The following is a 10,621-nucleotide window of genomic DNA, read 5'->3' as shown; positions in this document are numbered from 1 at the left end:
GAATCTTTTTAAGTTCCCTCATATTAGTTGATATATAAACATGGCCGGGACCTTTTCCTGGTCCTGTATAGCTTCTCCTAGAGGTAAAGGTTATGAGGAATGGAAGCCATTGACGGTTATTGAGACACATATGTGAGCCATGGTGGCCTGGTCTGTCTGAGTCCTCCAGGCCAGCAGAGGGAGAAAAACAAATCCTAAACTCTGGGACCGACTGACAAATTGGCATCCTATTCCATATATAATGCACTACTTTTGACCAGGATGCATGGGGCTTTGTTCAAAGTAGTGCGCTATATAGGGAATAGGGTGCCATTTCATCCCAAACAGACAAGGAACCAGCAGGCCTATGAAATCAAAAGTGCAGTGATTTTCATCAGTAATTATAGTAAAGATGATGTACACCTCACTCACTTCATATACAATTATTACACTCAGTTCTCTAATCTCTCACACACAGGTACGGGGAAATGACCAGCGAACATTTAACATTTCAATACAGACATCAGGGGACAAACCTTAGTCATTCAGTCACACACATACTATCTCTCTCCCTCTGACACACATGCAGGCGCAAGCTCTCTCACACACACACACACACACACACACACACACACACACACACACACACACACACACACACACACACACACACACACACACACACACACGCGCGCGCGAACACACACACACACGCACACACACACACAAACACACCTTGGGTGGAATAATCAGTACAAAGAGGAGAATTGCTTTTCATGATGTTTCAAAGTTACACAGGCTGTTAAAACACGCTGATGATACCTGGATCATAGTGGGTTATGGGAAGAACACTGAGAGGATACCTGGATCATAGTGGGTTATTGGAAGAACACTGAGAGGATACCTGGATCATAGTGGGTTATTGGAAGAACACTTTGAGTTTTGAGGGAAGAAGAAGGACCTGTTTGAATTCAATTCAAATCTCACGCACCACCCAGACCAGTGAAGAGTCATTAGTAGGAATCAAATAGAAAGATTCAGAGTGTAGAAAGTGAGTGAACAAACCAGTGACACACTGCAGTTATCAAATGGCTCCAGGTCAACAACCAATATATAAGATCTCAAATGAATAAATAGTAGAAAATAATGAATTCACACACACACACACACACACACACACACACACACACACACACACACACACACACACACACACACACACACACACACACACACGCACACGCACACGCACACACACACACACACACACACACACGCGCGCGCACACGCGCACACACACACACACGTTGTCAGTCAGCCCACTAGGGGGAGCCCTACTTAAGTCTGTCCCTCCGGTAGAGGCAGCCAAGGCACACAAGGCGCGGTCAGAGGAGCGAGACCATTCGCCTCCTTCAGGCACACAGAAGGAAAGCTCAATCCAATCAGACAGCAGCCCGGACAGGAAATTAACTCATCTTGCTCAGGGGCGGGGCCAGCAGGGGGGCCCAGGATTGCAGTGCGGAAGCTGCTATCCCTCCAGCCAATCGGACGTCCGACGACCGCCGTCGCCGAGCCGTTGTTGTTGTCCAGATGGGGGAGAAGAGGGAGGGAGGGGGCGGGGAGTTGGAGACTGGATAGCCCCAGCCGTTAGGCTGCAGAAACAAGGAGGAAGAGAACGAGGCTGGGTGTAGTAGACGTCTCCCTGGTGTAGGGACATCGCCCTCTAGCGTGTCAGGAGACCTGCTGCAGTCCATAGGCTCCCCCAGAGAAAAAGCTTCCTCCTCTTCCTCTTCCAGAGACACCATGTCCAGGTCCAGAAGCAGCCCTGAATCATCTGACACGTCCTCCACCATCCCTCCTTTATCCTTCCTCCTTTCATCCTCCACCATCCCTCATTTATCCTTCCTCCTTTCATCCTCCACCATCCCTCCTTTATCCTTCCTCCTTTCATCCTCCACCATCCCTCTATCCTTCCTCCTTTCATCCTCCACCATCCCACCTTTATCCTTCCTCCTTTCATCCTCCATCATCCCTCCCTTCTCCTTCCTCCTTTCATCCTCCACCATCCCTCCTTTATCCTTCCTCCTTTCATCCTCCACCATCCCTCCCTTGTCCTTCCTCCTTTCATCCTCCACCATCCCTCCCTTCTCCTTCCTCCTTTCATCCTCCACCATCCCTCCTTTAATCTTCCTCCTTTCATCCTCCACCATCCCTCCCTTCTCCTTCCTCCTTTCATCCTCCACCATCCCTCCTTTAATCTTCCTCCTTTCATCCTCCACCATCCCTCCCTTCTCCTTCCTCCTTTCATCCTCCACCATCCCTCCTTTATCCTTCCTCCTTTCATCCTCCACCATCCCTCCTTTATCCTTCCACCTTTCATCCTCCACCATCCCTCCCTTCTCCTTCTCCTTTCATCCTCCACCTCCTCTTCCTCGTCTTTCCCCAAGCTCTGTAGGTCGGGGTCCCGGAGGAGGGGGGCGAGGGGTCGCCCCAGCTCGGGGGTGCAGGGGAGGGACTAGCAGCGGAGGGAGAGGTGAAGGTCAGGGGTTTTAGGTTGTCAATCTATGCATTTACAGCAAGTATGTACACAGAGTCATGGATGCATGCAATTATGTCTGTCTGTCTGTCAGTCTGTCTGTTATTGTATTTTAAATTAGAGCAGAGGACTGCAAGGTTGAGGAATGGTGTCCGATAGTCACCGACCAGGTTCTCAAAGGCAGCCAACGTCTAGCCCAAAGTCATGCACGCACAAAAACCATCATCATCATCTTTTAATGTAGCCGACTAGCTGTAAATTAGTTTGTCTGCCTAGGTTAAAAATATATACATGTTGTATTTCTACACAGTATTTACTCAATGGAGACACACACTGTGATAGAGTTCTACTCATTAAACATTCAAACAAGAATGGAACCTCTACAATGTACTGCATTGATTCAATACTCAAGTCCTCCACAGCAGTTACATGTGATTATGTTCAATAAGGGAAAGGAGGGTACTTCTTTTCTGGGTCAAAGTGGAAAAAAATATTCTATGGTGCTATTTGACAGTAGACCTACTGGGGTTGTGCAGTGGTGGTGAAAGGGTTGGGTTAAGGGTTTGTTCATACACTGTCCGTTTGTTGTGTGATAGTAGTAAAGCCTTGATTTAGGGTTGTGTGATCGTGTAAAACGGAAAAACATTGGTTAACTGTGTGCCTGTCATTAACTGGGGTCGTGTGTGTGTGTGTGTGTGTGTGTGTGTGTGTGTGTGTGTGTGTGTGTGTGTGTGTGTGTGTGTGTGTGTGTGTGTGTGTGTGTGTGTGTGTGTGTGTGTGTGTGTGTGTGTGTGTGTGTGTGTGTGTGTGTGTGTGTGTGTGTGTGTGTGTGTGTGTGTGTGTGTGTGTGTGTGAGTGTGTGTGTGTGTGTGCGTGTGTGTGTGTACCTCATTAAGGTAGGAAGTCCGGATCAGCTCTATCCGGGCGATGATCTCACACAGGATGATTCCATAGTCAAACACATCCACCTAGGGGTCAGAGTCAGCCAATCACATCTGATCAATAACATCTCACTTGACATATTCACAATAATACACCTTGAAAGAGTCTGGTCATTTGCTAGAAACATACATATTAGCAAGACCCACTAGACACAACCAGAAAAACACAGCAGGGACATGGAACAGTTGTCCTTCCAGATTGCATTATAGCATAGTACTACTTTATTGCATTACTATGTTTGCTTCCTCTTATTATGCACTGGGACCAGTGAGATAACAGCCAGAAAACAGTAGAGTACTGTTAGTATCTTTTCATCATAGACCTCTCATCTCAGCACCTCCGGGGCCATCCAGTAGGGGGAGCCCACCACAGCCAGAGTCTGCTGATCAGCCCCGTCACTGGAGGAGAGGAAAATAACACATTAATATAGAACACATAGATTTTTCAGGAGAGAAAAACAGAATACAATGTTCAATGTATTTAAGGCTATATGTGCAGTCATGATGGGAATATGGGGAGCCAGTCATATAGTCTTCCTGTAATCTGGAGAACTTTCTCACAGCACTAACCTGTAGTCTGGAATCTTCTCACAGCACTAACCTGTAGTCTGGAATCTTCTCACAGCACTAACCTGTAGTCTGGAATCTTCTCACAGCACTAACCTGTAGTCTGGAATCTTCTCACATCACTAACCTGTAGTCTGGAATCTTCTCACAGCACTAACCTGTAGTCTGGAATCTTCTCACAGCACTAACCTGTAGTCTGGAATCTTCTCACAGCACTAACCTGTAGTCTGAAATCTTCTCACAGCACTAACCTGTAGTCTGGAATCTTCTCACAGCACTAACCTGTAGTCTGGAATCTTCTCATAGCACTAACCTGTAGTCTGGAATCTTCTCACAGCACTAACCTGTAGTCTGGAATCTTCTCACAGCACTAACCTGTAGTCTGGAATCTTCTCACAGCACTAACCTGTAGTCTGGAATCTTCTCACAGCACTAACCTGTAGTCTGGAATCTTCTCACAGCACTAACCTGTAGTCTGGAATCTTCTCACAGCACTAACCTGTAGTCTGGAATCTTCTCACAGCACTAACCTGTAGTCTGGAATCTTCTCACACCACTAACCTGTAGTCTGGAATCTTCTCACAGCACTAACCTGTAGTCTGGAATCATCTCACAGCACTAACCTGTAGTCTGGAATCTTCTCACAGCACTAACCTGTAGTCTGGAATCTTCTCACAGCACTAACCTGTAGTCTGGAATCTTCTCACAGCACTAACCTGTAGTCTGGAATCATCTCACAGCACTAACCTGTAGTCTGGAATCTTCTCACAGCACTAACCTGTAGTCTGGAATCTTCTCACAGCACTAACCTGTAGTCTGGAATCTTCTCACAGCACTAACCTGTAGTCTGGAATCTTCTCACAGCACTAACCTGTAGTCTGGAATCTTCTCACAGTACTAACCTGTAGTCTGGAATCTTCTCACAGTACTAACCTGTAGTCTGGAATCTTTTCTGCCAGACTAAAGTCTCCCACTACTGCAGTGAACACACCATTCTCACAGCGCACCAGACAGTTCTATGAGAGAGAAAGGAGAGAGAGGGCATATGAGTGTGTGTGAGAGATGAAATGAACGATTAGGGCAAGATGAAGTGAAGGGAGGTGTTACTGTGTGTCTGTCTGGAGGCTGATGGGAGGAGCTATAGGAGTACGGGCTCATTGTAATGGCTGGAATGGAATCAATGGAAAAAGGTTAAACACGTTGTTTTCATGTGTTTTACGTGTTTGGTAACATTCCATTGATTCTATTTCAACCATTACAATGAGCCCGTTCTCCTATAGCTCCTCCCACCAGCCTCCTCTGATTTGAACAGTATAACGTGATAGTTTATGTAAGTCATGCACCCTCTGTTTGAAACAATATTTGGAAAGGATTCAAAGGGTGGAAAGAACATTTCATTCACATGTACAAATGTAATTTTTTTTTATTTACAGTATGGACCAGTTCACTGTATTCTACAGCTCTGCAGCTTTCTGTAGATAGAAGGGTTTACTAGGCTATTCTACATGTCCCTCTCTATGTTGGTCTTGTTTGAGGGTAAGGCTGAAGTAACCGACTGCAGAGGAAAGTCGAGTGTTTCCAATCTTCATACAAGGTGTCTTTGTAATGTAGAAATAAACGTCTCCATATGTATCACACACTAACAAACTGTAAATATACTGTATGTGTGTACAGTGTACTATCAACTGGTGAAAGAGCCTCAAATATCACGTTCATTTGTACATATCCACTGTATACATGAATCATGGCAAAGTTGGTTCCTGTTTCAGTCACTTTGGTCATGTTTGGTGGGTGGAATAAAAACACAACATGACTGAAGACTCCCACAATGCAGGCGCTGGCTTCAAGACGATGTTGATGAAGAGCAACAGCACAAACTTCCAGTCGACTGCAGCAGAGAGGAAGAGGTAAAGAGAGGGATAACTGAGCCCAAAATCTGTCTTCTCCAGCAGGTGGCTTTTAGTTATTTCACTCACCAAGCGAGGAATGTTTGTTTGGAGGTCAATGAAAGAGTGTTGAATTTGGTTCACAAAAAATGAAGGCGTATTTGCTACCTGTGGCTTATTTGAGTTTCGTAATGCTTAGGTTGTTAGGAGTGCACTGATATAAGTAGGACACGTGACATCCTGGTAACTTTGAGAAAAAACATTTTATATCAGAGTTGTGCCTGTTGTTCAGACATGTGTCTGTCTTCTGATTGGTTAGAATGGTCCCACCTGAGCTTGCCTCCTGACTGCCTTCTATTTTTGAAGACATTCCTTTCCATTGTTAAAGTCACTGGGGTATCTGGTCAATATAATGGATCATCTGTGACTGCAGTCAAAACTCCATCACCTTTGATCACATGTTTTTTGTAAAGTTTATGCAGTTGTCATGTAGGCACACATTTTTTCCGCATTATGCAACACATTAAAAGGCCGACTTGACAGAAGTACGTTACGTTTTCAATATTGTTTTCAATATTGTAGACTGTACAATGCAAAGTGTTTTTAAAACTAACCATGGCCATGTACCGTGGCAAATTAAGGGGATTAACCATATTATTACAGCCGCTAGAGGGCACTCAAAATTAAACCATGAAAAAAGTAGAAAGAATTCTTGAAGAACTGGCAAAGGGTGAAGGTTGGCCTGGCTGGAAAAAGGGGGAAAAGAAGACATTCTACCTGGTAACACTGGAGGGCAGCCAAGCTCTTCAGCCAAGACAGAGAACACCAGACATTAACTCTTATCTCCTCTCAAAATTTACAGGACAGGATGTTCAGAAATGTCCTTTAGCTTAACTACTTACAGGATGAACAAAGATTTTGCTTGTGACTCTTAGTGACAACCACATAGATGCACTTGGGTATTGCACATTTTGAGAGTTAAGAATGTAATATTTTCCTGAATGAAGGCATGTATTTCTGTATTTTACATAAGACTTGAACTACAGCATGACTCCCCTTTACAGTAGACATAATACTAGTAATACAGCCCCGCAGAATCTAATGAACATAATACAAATATCTAAACCTGTCAGTTTAAACTAGAGATGTCTGTTTTTCTGCTGAGTCTCAATCAACCGGTTCCACAGGAAGTAGTTTGGAGGATTGGGGTGCTGCGATTTATTTGCTGACTGTATTTGAATGTATTTTAGTGTTTACCAGCATTTGTAACTTGAGTTTGATCATTTCTGTACAAAACTCTTCTTCTACATCCACCCCGGTCTCTGTCACCAACACTACAGATGTACCTGTAGTTAGTACTACAGCCACCCAGGTCTCTGTCACCAACACTACAGCTGTACCTGTAGTTAGTACTACATCCACCCAGGTCTCTGTCACCAACACTACAGCTGTACCTGTAGTTAGTACAACATCCACCCAGGTCTCTGTCACCAACACAACAGCTGTACCTGTAGTTAGTACTACATCCGCCCAGGTCTCTGTCACCAACACTACAGCTGTACCTGTAGTTAGTACAACATCCACCCAGGTCTCTATCACCAACACTACAGCTGTACCTGTAGTTAGTACTACATCCACCCAGGTCTCTGTCACCAACACTACAGCTGTACCTGTAGTTAGTACTACATCCACCCACGTCTCTGTCACCAACACTACAGCTGTACCTGTAGTTAGTACTACATCCACCCAGGTCTCTGTCACCAACACTACAGCTGTACCTGTAGTTAGTACTACATCCACCCACGTCTCTATCACCAACACTACAGCTGTACCTGTAGTTAGTACTACATCCACCCAGGTCTCTGTCACCAACACTACAGCTGTACCTGTAGTTAGTACTACATCCACCCACGTCTCTGTCACCAACACTACAGCTGTACCTGTAGTTAGTACAACATCCACCCAGGTGTCTGTCACCAACACTACAGTTGTACCTGTAGTTAGTACTACATCCACCCAGGTCTCTGTCACCAACACTACAGCTGTACCTGTAGTTAGTACTACATCCACCCAGGTCTCTGTCACCAACACTACAGCTGTACCTGTAGTTAGTACTACATCCACCCAGGTCTCTGTCACCAACACTACAGCTGTACCTGTAGTTAGTACAACATCCACCCAGGTCTCTGTCACCAACACAACAGCTGTACCTGTAGTTAGTACTACATCCGCCCAGGTCTCTGTCACCAACACTACAGCTGTACCTGTAGTTAGTACAACATCCACCCAGGTCTCTATCACCAACACTACAGCTGTACCTGTAGTTAGTACTACATCCACCCAGGTCTCTGTCAACAACACTACAGCTGTACCTGTAGTTAGTACTACATCCACCCAGGTCTCTATCACCAACACTACAGTTGTACCTGTAGTTAGTACTACATCCACCCAGGTCTCTGTCACCAACACTACAGCTGTACCTGTAGTTAGTACTACATCCACCCAGGTCTCTATCACCAACACTACAGCTGTACCTGTAGTTAGTACTACATCCACCCAGGTCTCTGTCACCATCACTACAGCTGTACCTGTAGTTAATACTACATCCACCCAGGTCTCTGTCACCGACACTACAGCTGTACCTGTAGTTAGTACTACATCCACCCAGGTCTCTGTCACCAACACTACAGCTGTACCTGTAGTTAGTACTACATCCACCCACGTCTCTGTCACCAACACTACAGCTGTACCTGTAGTTAGTACAACATCCACCCAGGTGTCTGTCACCAACACTACAGTTGTACCTGTAGTTAGTACTACATCCACCCAGGTCTCTGTCACCAACACTACAGCTGTACCTGTAGTTAGTACTACATCCACCCAGGTCTCTATCACCAACACTACAGCTGTACCTGTAGTTAGTACTACATCCACCCAGGTCTCTGTCACCATCACTACAGCTGTACCTGTAGTTAATACTACATCCACCCAGGTCTCTGTCACCGACACTACAGCTGTACCTGTAGTTAGTACTACATCCACCCAGGTCTCTGTCACCTACACTACAGCTGTACCTGTAGTTAGTACTACATCCACCCTGGTCTCTGTCACCAACACTACAGCTGTACCTGTAGTTAGTACTACATCCACCCAGGTCTCTGTCACCAACACTACAGCTGTACCTGTAGTTAGTACAACATCCACCAAGGTCTCTGTCACCAACACTACAGCTGTACCTGTAGTTAGTACAACATCCACCCAGGTCTCTGTCACCAACACTACAGCTGTACCTGTAGTTAGTACAACATCCACCCAGGTCTCTGTCACCAACACTACAGCTGTACCTGTAGTTAGTACTACATCCACCCAGGTCTCTGTCAGCAACACTACAGCTGTACCTGTAGTTAGTACAACATCCACCCAGGTCTCTGTCACCAACACTACAGCTGTACCTGTAGTTAGTACTACATCCACCCAGGTCTCTGTCAGCAACACTACAGCTGTACCTGTAGTTAGTACTACATCCACCAAGGTCTCTGTCACCAACACTACAGCTGTACCTGTAGTTAGTACAACATCCACCCAGGTCTATGTCACCAACACAACAGCTGTACCTGTAGTTAGTACTACATCCACCCAGGTCTCTGTCACCAACACTACAGCTGTACCTGTAGTGAGTACTACATCCACCCAGGTCTCTGTCACCAACACAACAGCTGTACCTGTAGTTAGTACTACATCCACCCAGGTCTCTGTCACCAACACAACAGCTGTACCTGTAGTTAGTACTACATCCACCCAGGTCTCTGTCACCAACACAACAGCTGTACCTGTAGTTAGTACTACATCCACCCAGGTCTCTGTCACCAACACTACAGCTGTACCTGTTGTTAGGACTACATCCACCCAGGTCTCTGTCACCAACACTACAGTTGTACCTGTAGTTAGTACTAAATCCACCCAGGTCTCTGTCACCAACACTACAGCTGTACCTGTAGTTAGTACTACATCCACCCAGGCCTCTGTCATCAACACTACAGCTGTACATTTAGTTAGTACTACATCCACCCAGGTCTCTGTCAGCAACACTACAGCTGTCCCTGTAGTTAGTACTACATCCACCCAGGTGTCTGTCACCAACACTACAGCTGTACCTGTAGTTAGTACTACATCCACCCAGGTCTCTGTCACCAACACAACAGCTGTACCTGTAGTTAGTACTACATCCACCCAGGTCTCTGTCACCAACACTACAGCTGTACCTGTAGTTAGTACTACACCCACCCAGGTCTCTGTCACCAACACTACAGCTGTACCTGTAGTTAGTACTACATCCACCCATGTCTCTGTCACCAACACTACAGTTGTACCTGTAGTTAGTACAACATCCACCCAGGTCTCTGTCACCAACACTACAGCTGTACCTGTAGTTAGTACCACATCCACCCACGTCTCTGTCACCAACACTACAGCTGTACCTGTAGTTAGTACTACATCCACCAAGGTCTCTGTCACCAACACTACAGCTATACCTGTAGTTAGTACTACATCCACCCAGGTCTCTGTCACCAACACTACAGCTGTACCTGTAGTTAGTACTACATCCACCCAGGTCTCTGTCACCAACACTACAGCTGTACCTGTAGTTAGTACTATATCCACCCAGGTCTCTGTCAGCAACACTACAGCTGTACCTGTAGTTAGTACTACAT

The 10,621-nt window shown here is 45.7% G+C and overlaps 1 long non-coding RNA gene across 1 annotated transcript; it reads right to left on the bottom strand.

The window, feature by feature from the left end:
* Positions 1-2,318: 2,318 nt before the first annotated feature.
* On the bottom strand, positions 2,319-5,133 carry LOC139579314 (uncharacterized). Its single transcript, XR_011675727.1, has 4 exons — positions 4,957-5,133; positions 3,780-3,855; positions 3,403-3,483; positions 2,319-2,494 (listed from the first exon to the last, which is right to left on the bottom strand). It is a non-coding gene; the product is annotated as an uncharacterized lncRNA (long non-coding RNA).
* Positions 5,134-10,621: the final 5,488 nt, after the last annotated feature.

Source organism: Salvelinus alpinus, chromosome 6 (genome assembly GCF_045679555.1).
Source record: "Salvelinus alpinus chromosome 6, SLU_Salpinus.1, whole genome shotgun sequence".
NCBI lineage: Eukaryota > Metazoa > Chordata > Actinopteri > Salmoniformes > Salmonidae > Salvelinus > Salvelinus alpinus.
Note: the sequence above shows the minus strand (reverse complement) of the source record. Positions and strands in the feature narration are given on the sequence as shown.